Source organism: Cervus canadensis, chromosome 18 (assembly GCF_019320065.1).
Source record: "Cervus canadensis isolate Bull #8, Minnesota chromosome 18, ASM1932006v1, whole genome shotgun sequence".
Taxonomy (NCBI): Eukaryota; Metazoa; Chordata; class Mammalia; order Artiodactyla; family Cervidae; genus Cervus; species Cervus canadensis.
Genome location: NC_057403.1, coordinates 37,311,625 through 37,327,059, shown reverse-complemented (window position 1 = coordinate 37,327,059; position 15,435 = coordinate 37,311,625). Strand labels below are relative to the sequence as shown.

General features: G+C 48.0%; 1 protein-coding gene and 1 long non-coding RNA gene across 5 annotated transcripts in view; one reads left to right on the top strand and one right to left on the bottom strand.

Annotated features, from left to right (window-relative positions):
• Nucleotides 1–1,497: 1,497 nt before the first annotated feature.
• On the bottom strand, nucleotides 1,498–12,042 carry LOC122420793. 2 transcript variants are annotated; one of them, XR_006263381.1, is made up of 3 exons: nucleotides 10,744–12,042; nucleotides 8,470–8,590; nucleotides 1,498–1,624 (listed from the first exon to the last, which is right to left on the bottom strand). It is a non-coding gene; the product is annotated as an uncharacterized LOC122420793 (long non-coding RNA). The 2 variants fall into 2 exon arrangements; XR_006263380.1 differs by lacking the exon at nucleotides 1,498–1,624 and adding an exon at nucleotides 6,645–7,320.
• Nucleotides 12,043–12,123: 81 nt separating this feature from the next.
• The window catches only part of CTCF (CCCTC-binding factor), a 43,065-nt gene continuing 39,753 nt past the window's right edge, over nucleotides 12,124–15,435 (top strand). For 2 of the 3 annotated variants that reach the window (XM_043436263.1, XM_043436264.1), the window contains exon 1: nucleotides 12,127–12,354. The gene's annotated coding sequence lies outside the window, so the exon portion shown is untranslated. Of the gene's footprint in view, nucleotides 12,355–15,435 lie in introns of all 3 variants that reach the window. The other variant, XM_043436265.1, reaches the window with a different exon arrangement.

Sequence of the window (15,435 nt, the reverse complement as noted above, 5' to 3'; positions counted from 1 at the left end):
ATGAGGTGCCAACAGTCCCCCCCCCAGGGGTGACCCAGATCCCCAGAGAGCTCTGCCCCCCTGTGTTTTAGAGCTGTGTATGAAGAGGTTTGGCTGGGCCTTTAACCACCTGCTGGGGAAGCTAAGCTGAGCAGAAAAAAAACGGTAACAGGAAGGAGCACAGGAAACACCTGTGTGTGGATGCAGGTGGCTCATTCCAGTTGGGTGGGGGTGGGCGCGGGGGTGGGGGCAGGCCGACTGCCCTCAGCACACGAGCTGTGTGTTCCCTCTGTAACTGTGAAGGGCGGTGCGGGAGAGATGGTCAGCTCAGTTTTGGGGGGATGATTGGCTGCAGTGGTAGGGAAAGGCAAACAGTTGATAGAGACCAAGCCAGCACCCAAAGCTGGCCACAGGCTGGGCCTGCTGCAAGGGCCCCTGAAGCAGGGTTGCAGGCCCAGAACCACCCCTAGAGCCCCTCAGGCCTGAGGCCCCACAAGAGCTCCACTGGGAGGACAGAACTGTCCACTGACATCCAAAGCGTGGCCTGTGTGGTGGGGAAAGAGGAAGTGAACACAGGCCTAGCAGGTCCTGGGAAAGTGCAGCGGGGTGACTGGACCAGCAGTAGCTCATGGCTCAATCCACAGGAGAGGACAGGGCCTGGGCAAGAAATGGAGGATGGAAAAACACCCCTGCCAGGGGTCAACAGGTCACTGGAAATTTGAGTGGCCCTACATCTCTAATTTCCAATTCTGGGAAGGGATAGGGCACCTAACTCTGTCCTCTACAAGGAGAGCCCTGAATCCTAAGCCTCATATTCAACTCCAGGTGAGGGTGGATTGGAGGGTCAGGGTGAGTAGGAGCTAGAATTAGGGCACTGTGAGGTACAACGGAAGCACTGTCAAGGCGAGACAGAAAGAGCCTCGGGCCTTTGCCCCATCGAGCCTACCCAGTTCAGAGCAGTGGATCAACCCCAGAACAGCCACCTAACCCCTCTCCATCAGTTACTTAAAGTCAGGCTGTACGGCCTCCTACGCTCAGGCCCACGTCTATGAGGTGGCGGGGGTGGGGGGCAGGGGAAACCCTTGTCCTCCCTTCTGCACACCCTGCCCTCCCCCAGCACACACAAACCCTCACAGGTGCTCCCATAGGTCTCCCCACAGGGCAAGGCTGCTCCCAGCACACCTCCTCCCCTGCTGTCACACAGGTTCGGAGAGCCTCTCACTCTGGCGACTCTGGACAGTTTTGAGCCTGCTGCCTCTGGTGACGGGAGGCTGATGACACCACCAGGAGTCCGATGCACCAGAGCAGGGAAAGCCTGTGCCCAGCTGTCCTGTGGAGCCTGTGCCAGCCTCTGTGAGGGGACAGAAGGAAGTGGGCCTCCAAGGTCTGTGACACCCTGAGAAACGCCCCATCGATCAAGTCCATCAAGGCCGCAGCCATGCCCTGGCCACCACTGCTGGGTCTCTCCCCGGGAGAAACTTATAAGCCCGCGCTGCAAAAAAATGGACCAGGCTGAGGTAGTCCAGGATGCAGTTTATTGGGTCGGTGGGCACCGGATCCCCCCCCACACACCACCTTTCCTTTCACCCTCTTCCAACCTTACCTTTCCTGCAGTCTCCTACTGTCCTTCCTCATGTATTCAAAGCTTCAGAGGACCAAAAAAAGAAGAAAGAAAAAACATGTTGGTAAAGGCAAAGAGGCAGATGGGTTGGCACGTGGGAAGAGAACTGCTTCTTTGTCTCGCCCACAAGCGGGGCTGCCTTCCTTGTGTGCTTCTGCCTGGTGTGTGGGCACAGTTTGCTGAACCCTGGGCATATGACATGCTCCCCCCACCCCTGGCATCCCTGGAGGACCCTATTTAGGCCATCTCTTGGCCACGGACAGAAGGCTCTTGGCCTGACTGCCAGACCTGGCTCTCCTGGTCTGACGTAATATAGAGGGTGTGCTTGGGAAGAACTCCCAGACCTGTATGAACTGCTAAGGAAAAACATCTATCATTTGGAAAATAAGACTGTCATTGACCTGCAGGAAGGGGCCCCTTGTTTCAGAAGGCTGCAATGGGGTGATGGTCACAGTTTGAGTTTGATATCAAGGGTCAAGTCTCATTTCTCTCTGAAGACACCCAGAGCATATTGGATCTGCCAAGAGTATTGACTTGGAGAAGCTAAATAAGCAACTGAATTGCCATGCTAACACCGACGTTTCTAGCTGTTTGCTCTGAATCTCCCTACAACTTTCTCTTCTTCCTCCTCAAGCATCCTCTTACAAACATCACTCCACAACATTCCATTCTAGGCCCCTTGCTCCTCTCTTTTGAAACATACTCCCTGAACCACCTTATCCATTTCTCTGGCTTCCATCTATATGCTGAGGCTGTATGCCTCATGGCTGTGATTCACATGGCTCTCCCCTCATCTCCCGACCCTCATATCCAACTGTTGACTGGACATCTTTTGAAGAGCATGCTCAAAATCAAACATCTCAAAACCTGCTTCTCCTCCCGGAGTCTTGGGGTTACCAACTACCCAGGCACTCAAGCCACACAACTGGGCCTCACCCTTGATTCTTGCCCCTATACCCTCATCCCAACCATCAGAATCTTCGCAATTAAATGCCCTAAATATTGCTAAGTTCTGTTTCTTTTCATCCCCATTGGCACCACTGTTTCCAGACATGTTGACCTCCTAAACACTAAAACTGCCCCCTCACGGGCTTCCTGCCTCTGGTCTTGCCCTTCTTCCATCCAGTCTCCAAGGGGCAAAGTGATTTCTAAAAACAGACCCATCACTATAGTCTGTTTCTCTTAGGGAAAATTCCAGCCCCCTCAACCTGGCTCACAAAGGCTTTTAAGTGGGTTCCTCTCTCCAGCCCCATTTCTGCCACGTAACTTCTCAGTCTGCATTGGACCTCACTGAACCATCCTTGGGGCTTGCTTGCCCCTCTGTGGTACACTCATCTTGCCTTGCTAATGCCTGGTTACCTGATAGGCTTCAAGCTGAACATCACAAATTTCCTCAGGAAGCTTCCCTTCCACTGTGCTCCTGTCATAGGAGCACGTGTTTCCCCTAGTACAGTTTTAGGGGAATCACACCCCATTGCAATCACTCATTTACACCTCCAATATACACACCTGTAAGTATTTGCTGACTAGTCAGCTAGGTAACGCATACCACCCAAGTCTGGGAAAGATCATTGCTGCCTTCCTTGTAGAGCTCAGTCCAAGTTTTTTGTTTTGTTTTTAAACAGCTTTATTGAGATTTAGTCCATATACCATACAATTCATCAGTTTAAAATGTACAATTCAGTAGCAGCTTTTAGTGTATTTAGGGTTGTGCAATCATCACCAAATCAATTTTAGAGATTTCATCAACCTCAAAAGAAATTCAGCACTCCTTAAGTATCATTCCCAGGATCTCTGCATCCCCTTCCCTTTCCTGCTCCCCAGCCCCCAAGGCAACCACTAATCTACATAGATTCTATAGATTTGCCTGTTCTGGATATTTCTTTCTTCTTCTTCTTCTTCTTTTTTTTTTTTTTTGGCTGTATCACCTGGCATGTGGGATCTGAGTTCCCTAATTAGGGATTGAACCCATGTCCCCAGCAGTGGAAGTGGGAATTTTAGCCACTGGGAGGTCCCTGAATATTTCTTATAAATGAAATCAGGTTAGGTCTTTCCAACTTACTCAGTTCTAAAATTCACCTGAGAACTTCCCTGGAGATTCAAATTCAGAGACCAAGGAATCTTTGTTTTAAACACGTGCTCCAGGCAATTCTCTGTTTAATCAGGCTGCATCTGTCTTTACTGTTCCCAGCAACTAAGGCCAAATACATAGTAAGTGGTCAAGAAATAGCTTTTGATGCATATCTCTATGCAACTTAACACAATCTGAAAACATTGTGAATATGAAAGAACAGTATATGTTTAGTGCAGAAAAAGTCTGGATAAAAACACCCCTCAGAGTCCCCTGTGAAATGTAGCTCCTTAGAATGCACTTTTACCACTGGGTTCTCAAATAAGGAATGGAATGGAAGCCTGAGCAGGGGACAATACAGGGAGAGAGAACTGAGGTCAGACGAGTGGAGGAGACAAGTTGAAACCCCAGGGGCCAGAGCGGGCAGTTAGAAAGGGGCTTGTGGAGTGGCTGAGGAGTTGGGATTTACTCCTAGGATACTGGGGACTCATGCATGGGCTTGAAGTGGGGGAATTTTGTGATCCAATCTGTGGTTTGGAAAGGTTGCTTTGTGTTGAGCGAGGAGGCAGGGAGCAGTGAGGAGCCTGATGCTAAGCCAGGCAGGGATAGAGAGGAGGTTAGAGTGAAATGTTCAGAAGGTAGAATGGATGGGATTTGGAAACTGATGGGATGTGGGAGAGGAGAGAATGAAGCTTAGGTTTCTGGCCAGTGTGGTGGATGGATGGGGGTATCTTTCATTGTAAAGGGGGAGCCCTAGAGAAGCAAATGAGGAGAGTGACAAGGCTTCTAAGGGTAGCCTGGGAGCCATCCAGGAGGAAGTGTCCAGAAAGAAGCTAGACGTGTAGATCTGGGCAAGAAGAGAAACATGTAGGCTAGAGGGAGAAGTTTGAGAGTCATCCTTGCTTCACTGTGAAGTCTCGTATGACCACAGTGATATCTAGTGACTAATCTGTTCCTCCCACACCTGCTACTCATACCCTTTTACTTGCTTCTCTACCCTTGACTTTTACCTATTAATACTCATGAGGGTTTAGTGTCTCCAGATTAATACAAGACAAAACATGAGGCACTTGAGGGCTAGGGGCATCCTCTCTCTCCAGTAGCACCCTAACCTTGAACATAGACCTGGGCATAGAGCAGTTGATTCAGGACTTGCGTGCGTGTGTGCATGCTCAGTTGCTTCATCGTTTCTGACTCTTTGTGACCCCATGGACTGCCAGGCTGAGCTGATGGCCATGGTCTTTAATTAATTAATAGGGCTCCTGAGCCACCTGGGAAGCCCTATTCAAGGTTTGCTTACAGATTAGTAAGTCGTGATTCCAAATACCTCTTCTATTTACTAAGAGCCTGAAATTTCCACCATTAAAGCTCTCCCTTTGGGTTAAGGCACTGTCCAACTTGTGTGGAGGGGAAGAAACCTTTTTACCTCTAAACAAATCACATAAAATTTGGAGGGGGAGAAAATGAGGGAGCAGAGAGGTCCAGAGCTCACCTGATAGACCTCCCTTCCTTTTCCCCCTCCCAAGCACTCCCTGAGCTAAAGCATCAAGTACAGAGGATCCCTATAAAAATGGAAATATTACCTAATAGAATGAGGAGCTCAGAGTGGCCAGTGAAAGAACAGGAAGAGAGAGGGTGGGGCTGGAAGATCTGAGTACTCATTCTGGTTTTGTCAACAAGTTACTGGACAACTCTGAGCAAGTCACTTCACTTCCAGAGTTAAGGGACAAAACTGTGGCTGGCTCTTCAAAAAGAACTGTGAACATCAATTAACAGGGCAGGCATGAAGGTGTTTTTTAAAATGAAAAGTGAACAGATTAGGTGGATTATTTAAGGGTGATCAATGCACATCTGAAAAATGCAGGTAAGAGCACAGAGGACAAAAGTAACCTACTGCTCAAATGTGAGATGTAGGCCCAAGCAAAATCCTTTAGACTGTAGAGAGCAATAGTTTGAGCTGGGAGGTAAAATAGAATTTTCATAGGGTTCTGAAGAAAGCAGATATCAATAAGGAAACAAATTCCTGTGGTCTGGATAGGAGATGATATAGAAGGGCAGGTCTTTAAAATTTAGGAGAAAGTGGTTGGCCTTGGCAGTTGAGATTGAAAGCTTTCCAAATATCTTTTTTTTTTTTTTTTCCTTTTTATTAGTTGGAGGCTAATTACAATATTGTAGTGGTTTTTGCCATACATTGACATGAATCAGCCATGGATTTACATGTGTTCCCCATCCCGATCCCCCCTCCCGCCTCCCTCTCCATCCCATCCCTCTGGGTCTTCCCAGTGCACCAGTCCTGAGCACTTGTCTCATGCATCCAACCTGGGCTGGCGATCTGTTTCACCCTTGATAGTATACTTGTTTCAATGCTATTCTCTCAGAACATCCCATCCTCGCCTTCTCCCACAGAGTCTAAAAGTCTGTTCTGTACATCTGTGTCTCTTTTTCTGTTTTGCACATAGGGTTATCGTTACCATCTGTTTAAATTCCATATATATGCATTAGTATATTGTATTGGTCTTTATCTTTCTGGCTTACTTCACTCTGTATAATGGGCTCCAGTTTCATCCGTCTCATTAGAACTGATTCAAATGAATTCTTTTTAATGGCTGAGTAATATTCCATGGTGTATATGTACCACAGCTTCCTTATCCATTCGTCTGCTGATGGGCATCTAGGTTGCTTCCATGTCCTGGCTATTATAAACAGTGCTGCGATGAACATTGGGGTCCACGTGTCTCTTTCAGATCTGGTTTCCTCGGTGTGTATGCCCAAGAGTGGGATTGCTGGGTCATATGGCAGTTCTATTTCTAGTTTTTTAAGGAATCTCCACACTGTTCTCCATAGTGGCTGTACTAGTTTGCATTCCCACCAACAGTGTAAGAGGATCCCTTTTCTCCACACCCTCTCCAGCATTTATTGCTTGTAGACTTTTGGATAGCAGCCATTCTGACTGGCGTGTAATGGTACCTCATTGAGGTTTTGATTTGCATTTCTCTGATAATGAGTGATGTTGAGCACCTTTTCATGTGTTTGTTAGCCATCTGTATGTCTTCTTTGGAGAAATGTCTGTTTAGATCTTTGGCCTATTTTTGATTGAATCAAAAATCCAAATAACTTTCAAGGTTTAGTATCACTATACCCTCATCCAAAAGAATGGGATGACTTACTGTCCCCCCAAAACTCTTGTACCCTCTTATGCCCTTGATTATGGCTCTTCACCTTACATGCCTTACCTTGTTAATGCCTTCTGAGCTTTTGCGTGCCTGTGTGCTCAGTCATGTCTGACTCTTTGCGACCCCATGAACTGTAGCCTGCCAGACTCCTCTGTCCATGGGATTCTCCAGGCAAGAATACTGAAGTAGGTTACCATTTCCTCCTCCAGGGGATCTTCCCAACCCAGGGATCGAACCCACATCTTCTACATTGGAAAGGCACGTTCTTTACCACTGAGCCACTGGGGAAGCCCTTCTGATTCTATTAACACCAAGCTGAAACGAGATGCTCCTGGGAAATGATTTGCTCCTTTATGAGTCCATTTCTTCCCATTATCACAGTTATGCATTAATGTGTTTTGGTTTTGTTTTCTAAACTTTAAGAGCGGGAAACACATCTTGGTTCATCTTTGTATTCCCTGTGCCTAGAAAGGGAGCTGAAGACAGTATTCAGTAAATCTTTGCTGAACTGGATTATACCTCACACATGTCCTCAGTAGACACAGAGCAATGGGAGTGCTCAGGTGTAGCTTTAGGTCTTATCCCGCAAAGTGGGCAGGAAGAGTCTTGCCCATTGTTACTCAGAAAATCAGCACATCTCTCCTCAATTCATTGAGTCTCTTGCTTAATGAGTTCCCCAAAATATATAAATGACCACGATTATTGCAAGCTTTACCTGGGGACAACAGTGGGAGCTAAGGAAGATTTGGAAATAGAATTGTTCTTCTGAGAATAATAGCACAAAATACACTTTCCTCAGAAAGAATGGCTTCCAGGCCAAGAAAAGTGTAGTCAATAAGTAATTCAATTAATTAATCCTATTAATTAATTAAAGACCATGGCCATCAGAAGGCAAATTTGGGAGTGAGGGTAGGTTAACAAGAGCATACAAAAAAAATTACAGTTTACATTTATTGTATGATTATCAGTGGCTTGAACTATGCCTAAAGTTTTACTTGGATTTTCTCATTCAATCCTTACCACTTTGTGAAGAAGTGTTATAGAGAAGAAACCTGCAGTTGTTACTAATTCACTTAAGATCACACAGCTAATAAGAAACCAAGACAAGATTCATATGCCAGATAGTATGACTCCAGCATCTGGAGAGGATGATATTAAACATTTACATTATATAAATTACATCTCAACCTAATTAACTGCTTACTGAAGATTTCTGGTAATATGGCTTCCCAGGAGGCTCTCCTACAGGGAGAGAACATACCTTTTGCCGGCATGTGAGCACCAGTCCACCTCTCAGTTAGTAAAATGTCACTTGGCTTATCCATCAAGCTCCTGTGAACCTGATGAGTCTCTAAGAAAGGAATCCACTCTGGAGGCTGAGGGCCAGGTCTTAGAACCTGGTGACTTCACTACTGCCACGAGGTAAGCCGACAGCCTTCTGCTGATTATGCCCTGAACTCCTGTGGACTACAAACCTGAGATAGTCCATGAGAAGAACACTTTCTTAAATCACTAGGCGGTTTTAAATCACCACAGTTCTCTCCGGGTGATGAAGTCTGGGATACTACTACAGGCAACAAACTTGTCCTTATTTTTATCATCCCAACCATTCCCCAGGCTCTCACCATATTACTCTTCTCAGCCTGTTTCTGTCCTGCCTGAAACAGACTATCCTTTTGGACTGGCTTTCCGTCCCTTGATCTTTAGGGCCAACTTCATGCACAAAGTAGGACACATCACCATTTCCTGCAAGAAGAAAACATTTCCTTTTGTTCTTTCCTAGTGATTCTCAGCATTTTCTCAGCCATGTTAGAGCAGCACATGGGATCTTCATCTTCAGAGAGCAGAGAGCAGGCTCCAAGGCCACTTGGACCTCATTCTGGTTTCTAATTGATGCCTCAGAGGTCCTATAGTTGTAATGATAGTTGATACAGTGTAAATATTAGTAGTTGTCTTAGTCTGTTCAGGGTGCTTTAACAAAATACCACCAACTGGGTGCTTATAAACAGCAGATGTTTACTGTTCACAGTTCTGGAGGCTGGAAAATCTGAGGTCAAAGCACCAACATGGTCACATTCTGGTGAAGACCCTTTTCCTGGTTTACAGCTGGTGCCTTCTGGCTGTGTCCTCACGTGGTGGCAGGGGCTCGGATCTCTATGAAGCCTCTTTTATAAGGCACTAGTCCCATTTCTGAGGGACGTAAGCACCTCCCAAAGGTCCCACTTACTAATACTGTCATATCTAACATTAGGATTTCCACATATGAGTTTTGGAGAGGACACAAAGATTTAGACCATAGCAGCTGTAAAGATAATTGTAAGTACAGCTGAGGTTTTTTTGTCATCTAAATATATTGCTTTATATTTACCGACATTAAAGCTTTAGATGATATTCTTGAAGCTTAAAGATAAGATGGTATGAGGCAAGGTCTTAGAGAAAATAAATTATATTATTACAAGTACTAGAAGAAAAGAAGCTAAGAATTGAAGTGTAAATCAGCTTTGTTTCTAGTATGCAGTTCCTAAGTATACCAGGAGCTTTTTGGAGTGGCAGGCTGAAAAAAATACAAAATGCAAATATGCCAGAGATGTCTGATAATTTTTCTCAAAAAAAGTTTGCCTTTTCTTTATGCCTGAGTCCTCAAGTGTACATGAGATAACTGAAATAATTTGGTTTCTAGAAAAAGGGGTCACATGTAAATTTTCCAAACATTTCACACATTTCTAGAATAGTTAATCACATAAGGCAAGTACCTAAGACTAGGTGTCAGAAAACTTGGGTCTTGATTCTGAGAAATCAAATTATCCCTTTTCTTCACGTCCATACCCAATCAGTTAAACGTTGCTGGAGGAAAACCACACACTGGGCCAACTGGTTTAACTTTAAACTCATGGTCAGGACTTCCCTGGCAAGTCCAGTGGTTAAGAGTCCCCACTTCCACTGCAGGGGGTGTGGGTTTGATCCCTCTTAGGGAACTGAGATCCTGAATGCTATGTGACCAAAATAATAATAATGAACTCTGTGGTTACAAACTTCAAATGGGTACCAATACCACCAAGGCAGTCCCACTAGGAAAACTGCAAGCTTGTTTTACCTCTCCCCTGCATTTGCATCCATCTTCACCCTTGTTACTCTAATTTCCACAGTGGAAGCATCCTGTTCCTATTCAGGGTCAAACCTCCCAGTTTCCTTATATTATTTCATGAATTTCACCCTCATTTAAGTCAAACAAGGGAATTTCCTGGCGGTCCAGTGGTTAAGACTCAGTGCTTTCACTCCTGTGGGTCTGGGTTCAACCCTGTAAGATCCTGCAAGCCCTGCAGTGTGGCCAGAAGAAAAAAAAAAGGCAAGAATTTGCTCTCCTGTATCACTCCTAATGACAAATAAACATGCTATAATCCTTTCATCTTGTCATCCTCCCTTGACATCATATCCTTCCACATTTATCCCTGAATTTCTTTGCTCCTTTTGTAGCTAAACTGCTTTCATGTTTCTATGTGTGCTGTCTCTATTTCCTTACTTTCCTGATCATGCTTTAATCCATTCTGCTGCCTGCTCATTCGCTTCAGTTGTGTAGGACTCTTTGCGACCCTGTGGCCTGTAGCCGGTCATGCTCCTCTGTCCATGGGATTCTCCAGGCAAGAATACTGGAGTGGGTTGCCATTTCCTTCTCAGGTCAACCCATTCTAGTCAGGTCCACATCTCTGATTAACCAACATAAATCAAGCCAAACTCACCAGTGATAATCACCAGTGACTTCAAAGGTAGCCAACTCATTCCAATTTTAGTATATGTGCTGCTGAAGCGAGCACCCAAGGTAGCCAATTCAATATAGCCATGTTTCTGGCCCAAGATGACCTCTCAACAGCACTAAACGCAGTTAACCATTCCTCTCCTACCTGAGTCCTTCTCTGCCCTTGGATTCCAAATTTAACACTCAGTGGATTTCCTTCTGTCTTCCTGGCGGTTCCTTCTCAAGTCTCTTTCTCCATTACGTTATCTTAAATGCTGGGGTGCCTAGGATTTGGCCGTGGAACTTCTCTTCACTTTCCTTCAAGTCAGGGGTCATATAAACTGACAGCACTTGTGGGTGGCTTAATCAGCTTATGCAGTTTTAAAACATCTGATACAGTTGCCCACACCTGGAGATTTTACACTAAAAAAAAAAAAAAATCCAGATTTCCTTTAAAAAGAAAAAACAAAATAGGCGTCAGTATTGGGCTAACATTTTCATAATGGAACAGTCAGCTCAATGGAGCAGCAGCTGTTCCCTTGACGCTGGGTCCGTTTGTTCCCCCTTCATTCAAGGTAAGGGAATTAAAGATACAGTCCTGAGCCAGATTCGGTTCTCCTCCTGAGTCACAAGAACATCTTCCAGTCAGTCTTCAGGGAATTTTATTGCTGGTTGGGTAGAGCCTGCAGGTGCATCCTCGGGAGGGGGAGGGGCAACCGCACAGTGAGGGGCTTAAGGACTCCGCCTACAGAGAGCTTAACAGTTCTTAGGCAAAAACAAGAAACGTACATTTTCAAATACACAATTACACTGCGCCAAATAGCACCCTTTTGGCAAAAGACTGGTACGATCGTTCGTGTAAAAGCATCAAGTCTGGCCTTCCGCTGGCCTCTCCCGGCTGAAGTGGCCTGGGCACACTAGGAGAAGGCCCTAGCCCTCTTCTCTCACACCCAGTATTAGGAAGCCCTCTTGTAGGGCAGAGAGATCCACAGGACAGCCCTGCTCGTCTTGGCTCGCGGGCGAAGGATTGTTTCTGAGGACTTCGGAGTGAGAGGGGACCCGCCCGGCCTTACCCGTGGCGGGCTGCCTTGCGGCGCTCGGAGGGCGGGTCCGGCCCGGCTAGGGCGGAGACTAGGGCGGGGCTCCGCCCAAGAACCGCCTCAGCCCCACGGCCTAGTCCCGCGCGCGCTTCCTCCAAACACCCTCCCCCCGCCCCACGTCCGCCCTTTCGGATTCAGGGCGGGAGACTGCATCTAAGCAGGTCAACTGGGCCGGGATCCTGGGCCTCCCAGAAGGGACTGCCTCCGCCCAGGAAGCCCCACCCAGCTGGAGCCCGGACGTCGGGCTCCCTAAGAGCCCACGCGCGACCAGTCGAGGTCGCGTGCGGCGTGACGCGACCCGCAGCGCGTCCCGTGACGCCATCGCGCCCGCTTTTGAAAGTTGGCGCCCGGGGCCGCCTCCCATGCTGCCCTGCGCCAACCCCTCCCCTCACCTTTCCTCCCCCGCCCTTCACTCGTCGCCCGGCCGGCCCCCCCACCCGTCCCTTCCCTTATCAGCACCCGCGGCCCCGGCAGCGCCGACGCAGGCGCACTGCACCGCGCCGCCGCCATTTTGTGTCCGAGCCTGTGGAGCGATTAAACCGTGCGCGGAGCTGCTTCTTTGGCGGCAGCGGCGGCGGCGGAAGCCGGTGCGGGTGCGCGGAGCTGGCTGGGGACGCCGGGTGGCCGGAGCGGTGGAGCGGCAGCGGAGCGAGCGCTGCGGGGGGTGTGGCGCGGAGGTAAGGGGGCCCCGGGTGGAGGAGGTTTCGCGGGCCGCCTCTAGGTGTCACGATGGGGCCGCTCCGGTCGGCGCTGGCTGCAGCCCGGCGCCAGCGCCGCCGCCGGGGGGTGTTTGTCTCCCTCTACCGTCCCTGCTGCGGCGCGGCCGCCGCCATTGCCCGTCTCCGCCGCGGCCGGGCCGGGCCCCCCTCCCCCCCCCGACGCGCCCGCTAGGCCTCCCTCCTACGGAGCGCTAGGCCTCCGGCGGTGGCAGCGACAGAGGCCCGCGCGCTGGCGACTCCATTTTCCTTCCTTTGTCTCTGCCCTCGAGGCCGGCTCTTGGCCCGGCCGCGGCCCGCCCTCTGCCCTCCACCCCTCCCGCGGCGGGTGGCCTCAGCCGAGAGGCGATCTCTGTGCCCGGTTTTCCGCGACCCCCTCGCTCAAGGGTCGACACAGCCACCGCGCGCGCAGCCGAGTCTCCGTGCGGTATGGGTGTCAGGTCCTTGCCGACGCCTCTCCGGCTGCCCATCCTCCAGCCTGCCCGGTCCCCGGAACCTACCCGGCGGCCTGGCGAGCGTCCCCCGCCGCCCGGCTGCTCCGCGGTCGCTCCCAGTCCGCGCGTCGCCGCCGCTGGTCTCCGTCTCCACCGAGTGGCGCAGGCGGCGCTGCTGCGGCTGCGAGTAGAGGGACCCCAGAGCTGCCGAGAGCTCCCTCTGCAAGGCTGGCTGAGCTGCTCGCGCCTCGACGCCGCCTGAGCGGGCGGGGGGACGCGCGCTCGCCGCCCCCGCCGGGCCCCACTGCGCCCCCAAACTAGCGCCGGGCTCCTCGCGCGATCCGACCGGTGCGGTCCCCCACGGTGGGCAGAAAGGACACAAGTTCCCCAACAAGTAGTTTTTTTCTCGAGCTAGGGTAGGATTCTCGTTGCATTGATAGCAGCCTGACTTCATGCGCTAAGAGATCGCAAAGGGTTCAAGACTTAATTTCATTCTGATCTCAAGTGACGTGACAAATTCCTGAATTTGGGATTATGGGTTGGCTACGTTGATTGAGGCAACTCTTTGAGTTTCTGTCTCGCTTTGAAACTTCCTGATGATGACTTACTACTGTACTTAGGACCTGATGCTTCAGGGTTAGGCGAAGGCAGTTCTGTCGCGGGATTGTGCAACCCGAGCTAAAGCGCCAGTAGGGCAGAATGAATTTGTTCTTGACTCCACTGGTAATTTGCCCATATGCTGAAATATGAGGGTTGGTGTTGTAATTGAATCCTGGGTCACTAGTTGCAGTTGGTTTATAAATATCTACGCCTAATGTAACTACTCTTTAGTAGCTGACTTCCTGTAGCCCTGAGTTCAGCAGTAAGTAAACATTCGCGTGTGGAGCGTCTTCCTGCTTTCTTTGAGTTTAGATCAACTAGAAAAGTTATAATTCCAGGTTCCCTTTAGGCAGTAAAAGATGTTAAACAGAGCATGTATGTTAAATTCACTCTGTCCTTAAGTCCTCTTGCATCATTAAAAAGCTTCCTGTTGAATTGCCAGGTTTCCCCCCTCCCCCAATATGCTAGCTAGTACCTTAATATCATATCATGCAGCAGTTGCTTTGGAGAGAGGAAAGAAAGTCTTGATTAACTGACGGGGCAGGGAGTGGGGAAGGAAAGCAGGGAGGCTATGTTAAATTTATAAGAAAATTAAAACAGCCTGGTGCTAAGCATAACTGACCAATCTGCTGTGTGTAATCTCTAGAATTTTGTGGCAACTGCCTCCATAGGGAAATCTTTTCAACATTACTTCTTTGAACCCTATAAAATGTTCCTTCTTCCTCTCCAAAATAAGATTGCACTAAGTAACTATGTGCAGTAGTGTTGATGGAGGGTCAGTCTTGAGAATAGAACCACACTTAATTGCCTATTACATTAGTCCATTTGTATAATTTATGGCATTGTAATTTTCGTTTTTGCTTTCCTTTTGAAACTGTGGATGGCAGGTGGCATGTTTCACTTAAAATAAGCTCCACACGTGTTAAATCCAGCAGGTCTGTGGTTGAGTCAGGAGGGAAGCTTGTTTTCCCAGGTTAGCATTGTGCTCCACAGACCATATTTTGCTTCTTGATTTCAGTTGTCCTATATAGAGTCACCAGCTTCTTGGTTTTACACATCATTTATTTTGTTCTAAAGGTATAGTTCTTGTCCACGGGGTTGCTATCCTTTGAGATTTCCTGTATGCCAGGATTCATACTTTGTTGTTTATTTGGTTTTGTGGGGTGTTGGTTTTTTTTTTTTCCATGCCATGAGGCATGCAAGGACCTTAGTTGTGTCTTTTAACCCGTGTCCCCTGCAAGGGGAGTGAGGCGCCTTAACTACTGGACTGCTGGAAGTCTCCTTTGTTTTTATTGGAAAACGATGTCTACAGAGAGAATAAATTGAGGACCTAAGATTACCCAAAGAAATGTATCACTAGATGAGAAAGATAACAGGAATGTTTACCTGTATAGGAAAATACTGCTTATTTAAGAGTAGTTGTAAAAGTTATCCTTAATGTGCGTTAAAATCCTAAGAGCTTTAGGATTTTGCTTTAAAGAATATACAAAAATGAGGGCACCCACCAAGGACTTCTCTGAGTGGCTTGGGGAGTTCCTTATCAGTGACAGAAGCCACCTGTGGCTGACTAGGGTTCTGAGGAGTCCTGTGGTAGAGCTTTGTGGAGTGGTGCCTGCTGGCAGAATGTACCTTGGGAAACTGGTTTTTTGCTTCAGGGATGCTACTGGCATCAAATCCACTCCACATTATCTACTTTATAGGCTCTATGTCATTTTTTAAAACCAGATACCTAGTTGACCATTGTCTAACTTATTTATCTATGTTGGTTTCAGATGACTAGAAACGTTTTTTGCAAAAATGTAGGTCCCCCTTCAAACAAGTAAGATATATCATGATTTAATGCATTGAGAAAGAACATACAGGTTTAGAAAGAATAGTGATAACAATACATAACTTTGAGGTACCTGGTTCACACATGTGTGAATTTGGCACACCGTATTTATTTTTTTAAACGTCCCCAAACTTTGTCTAGTTGCTGTGTTCAGCTCTTCCCTGACTGTACCTTTGC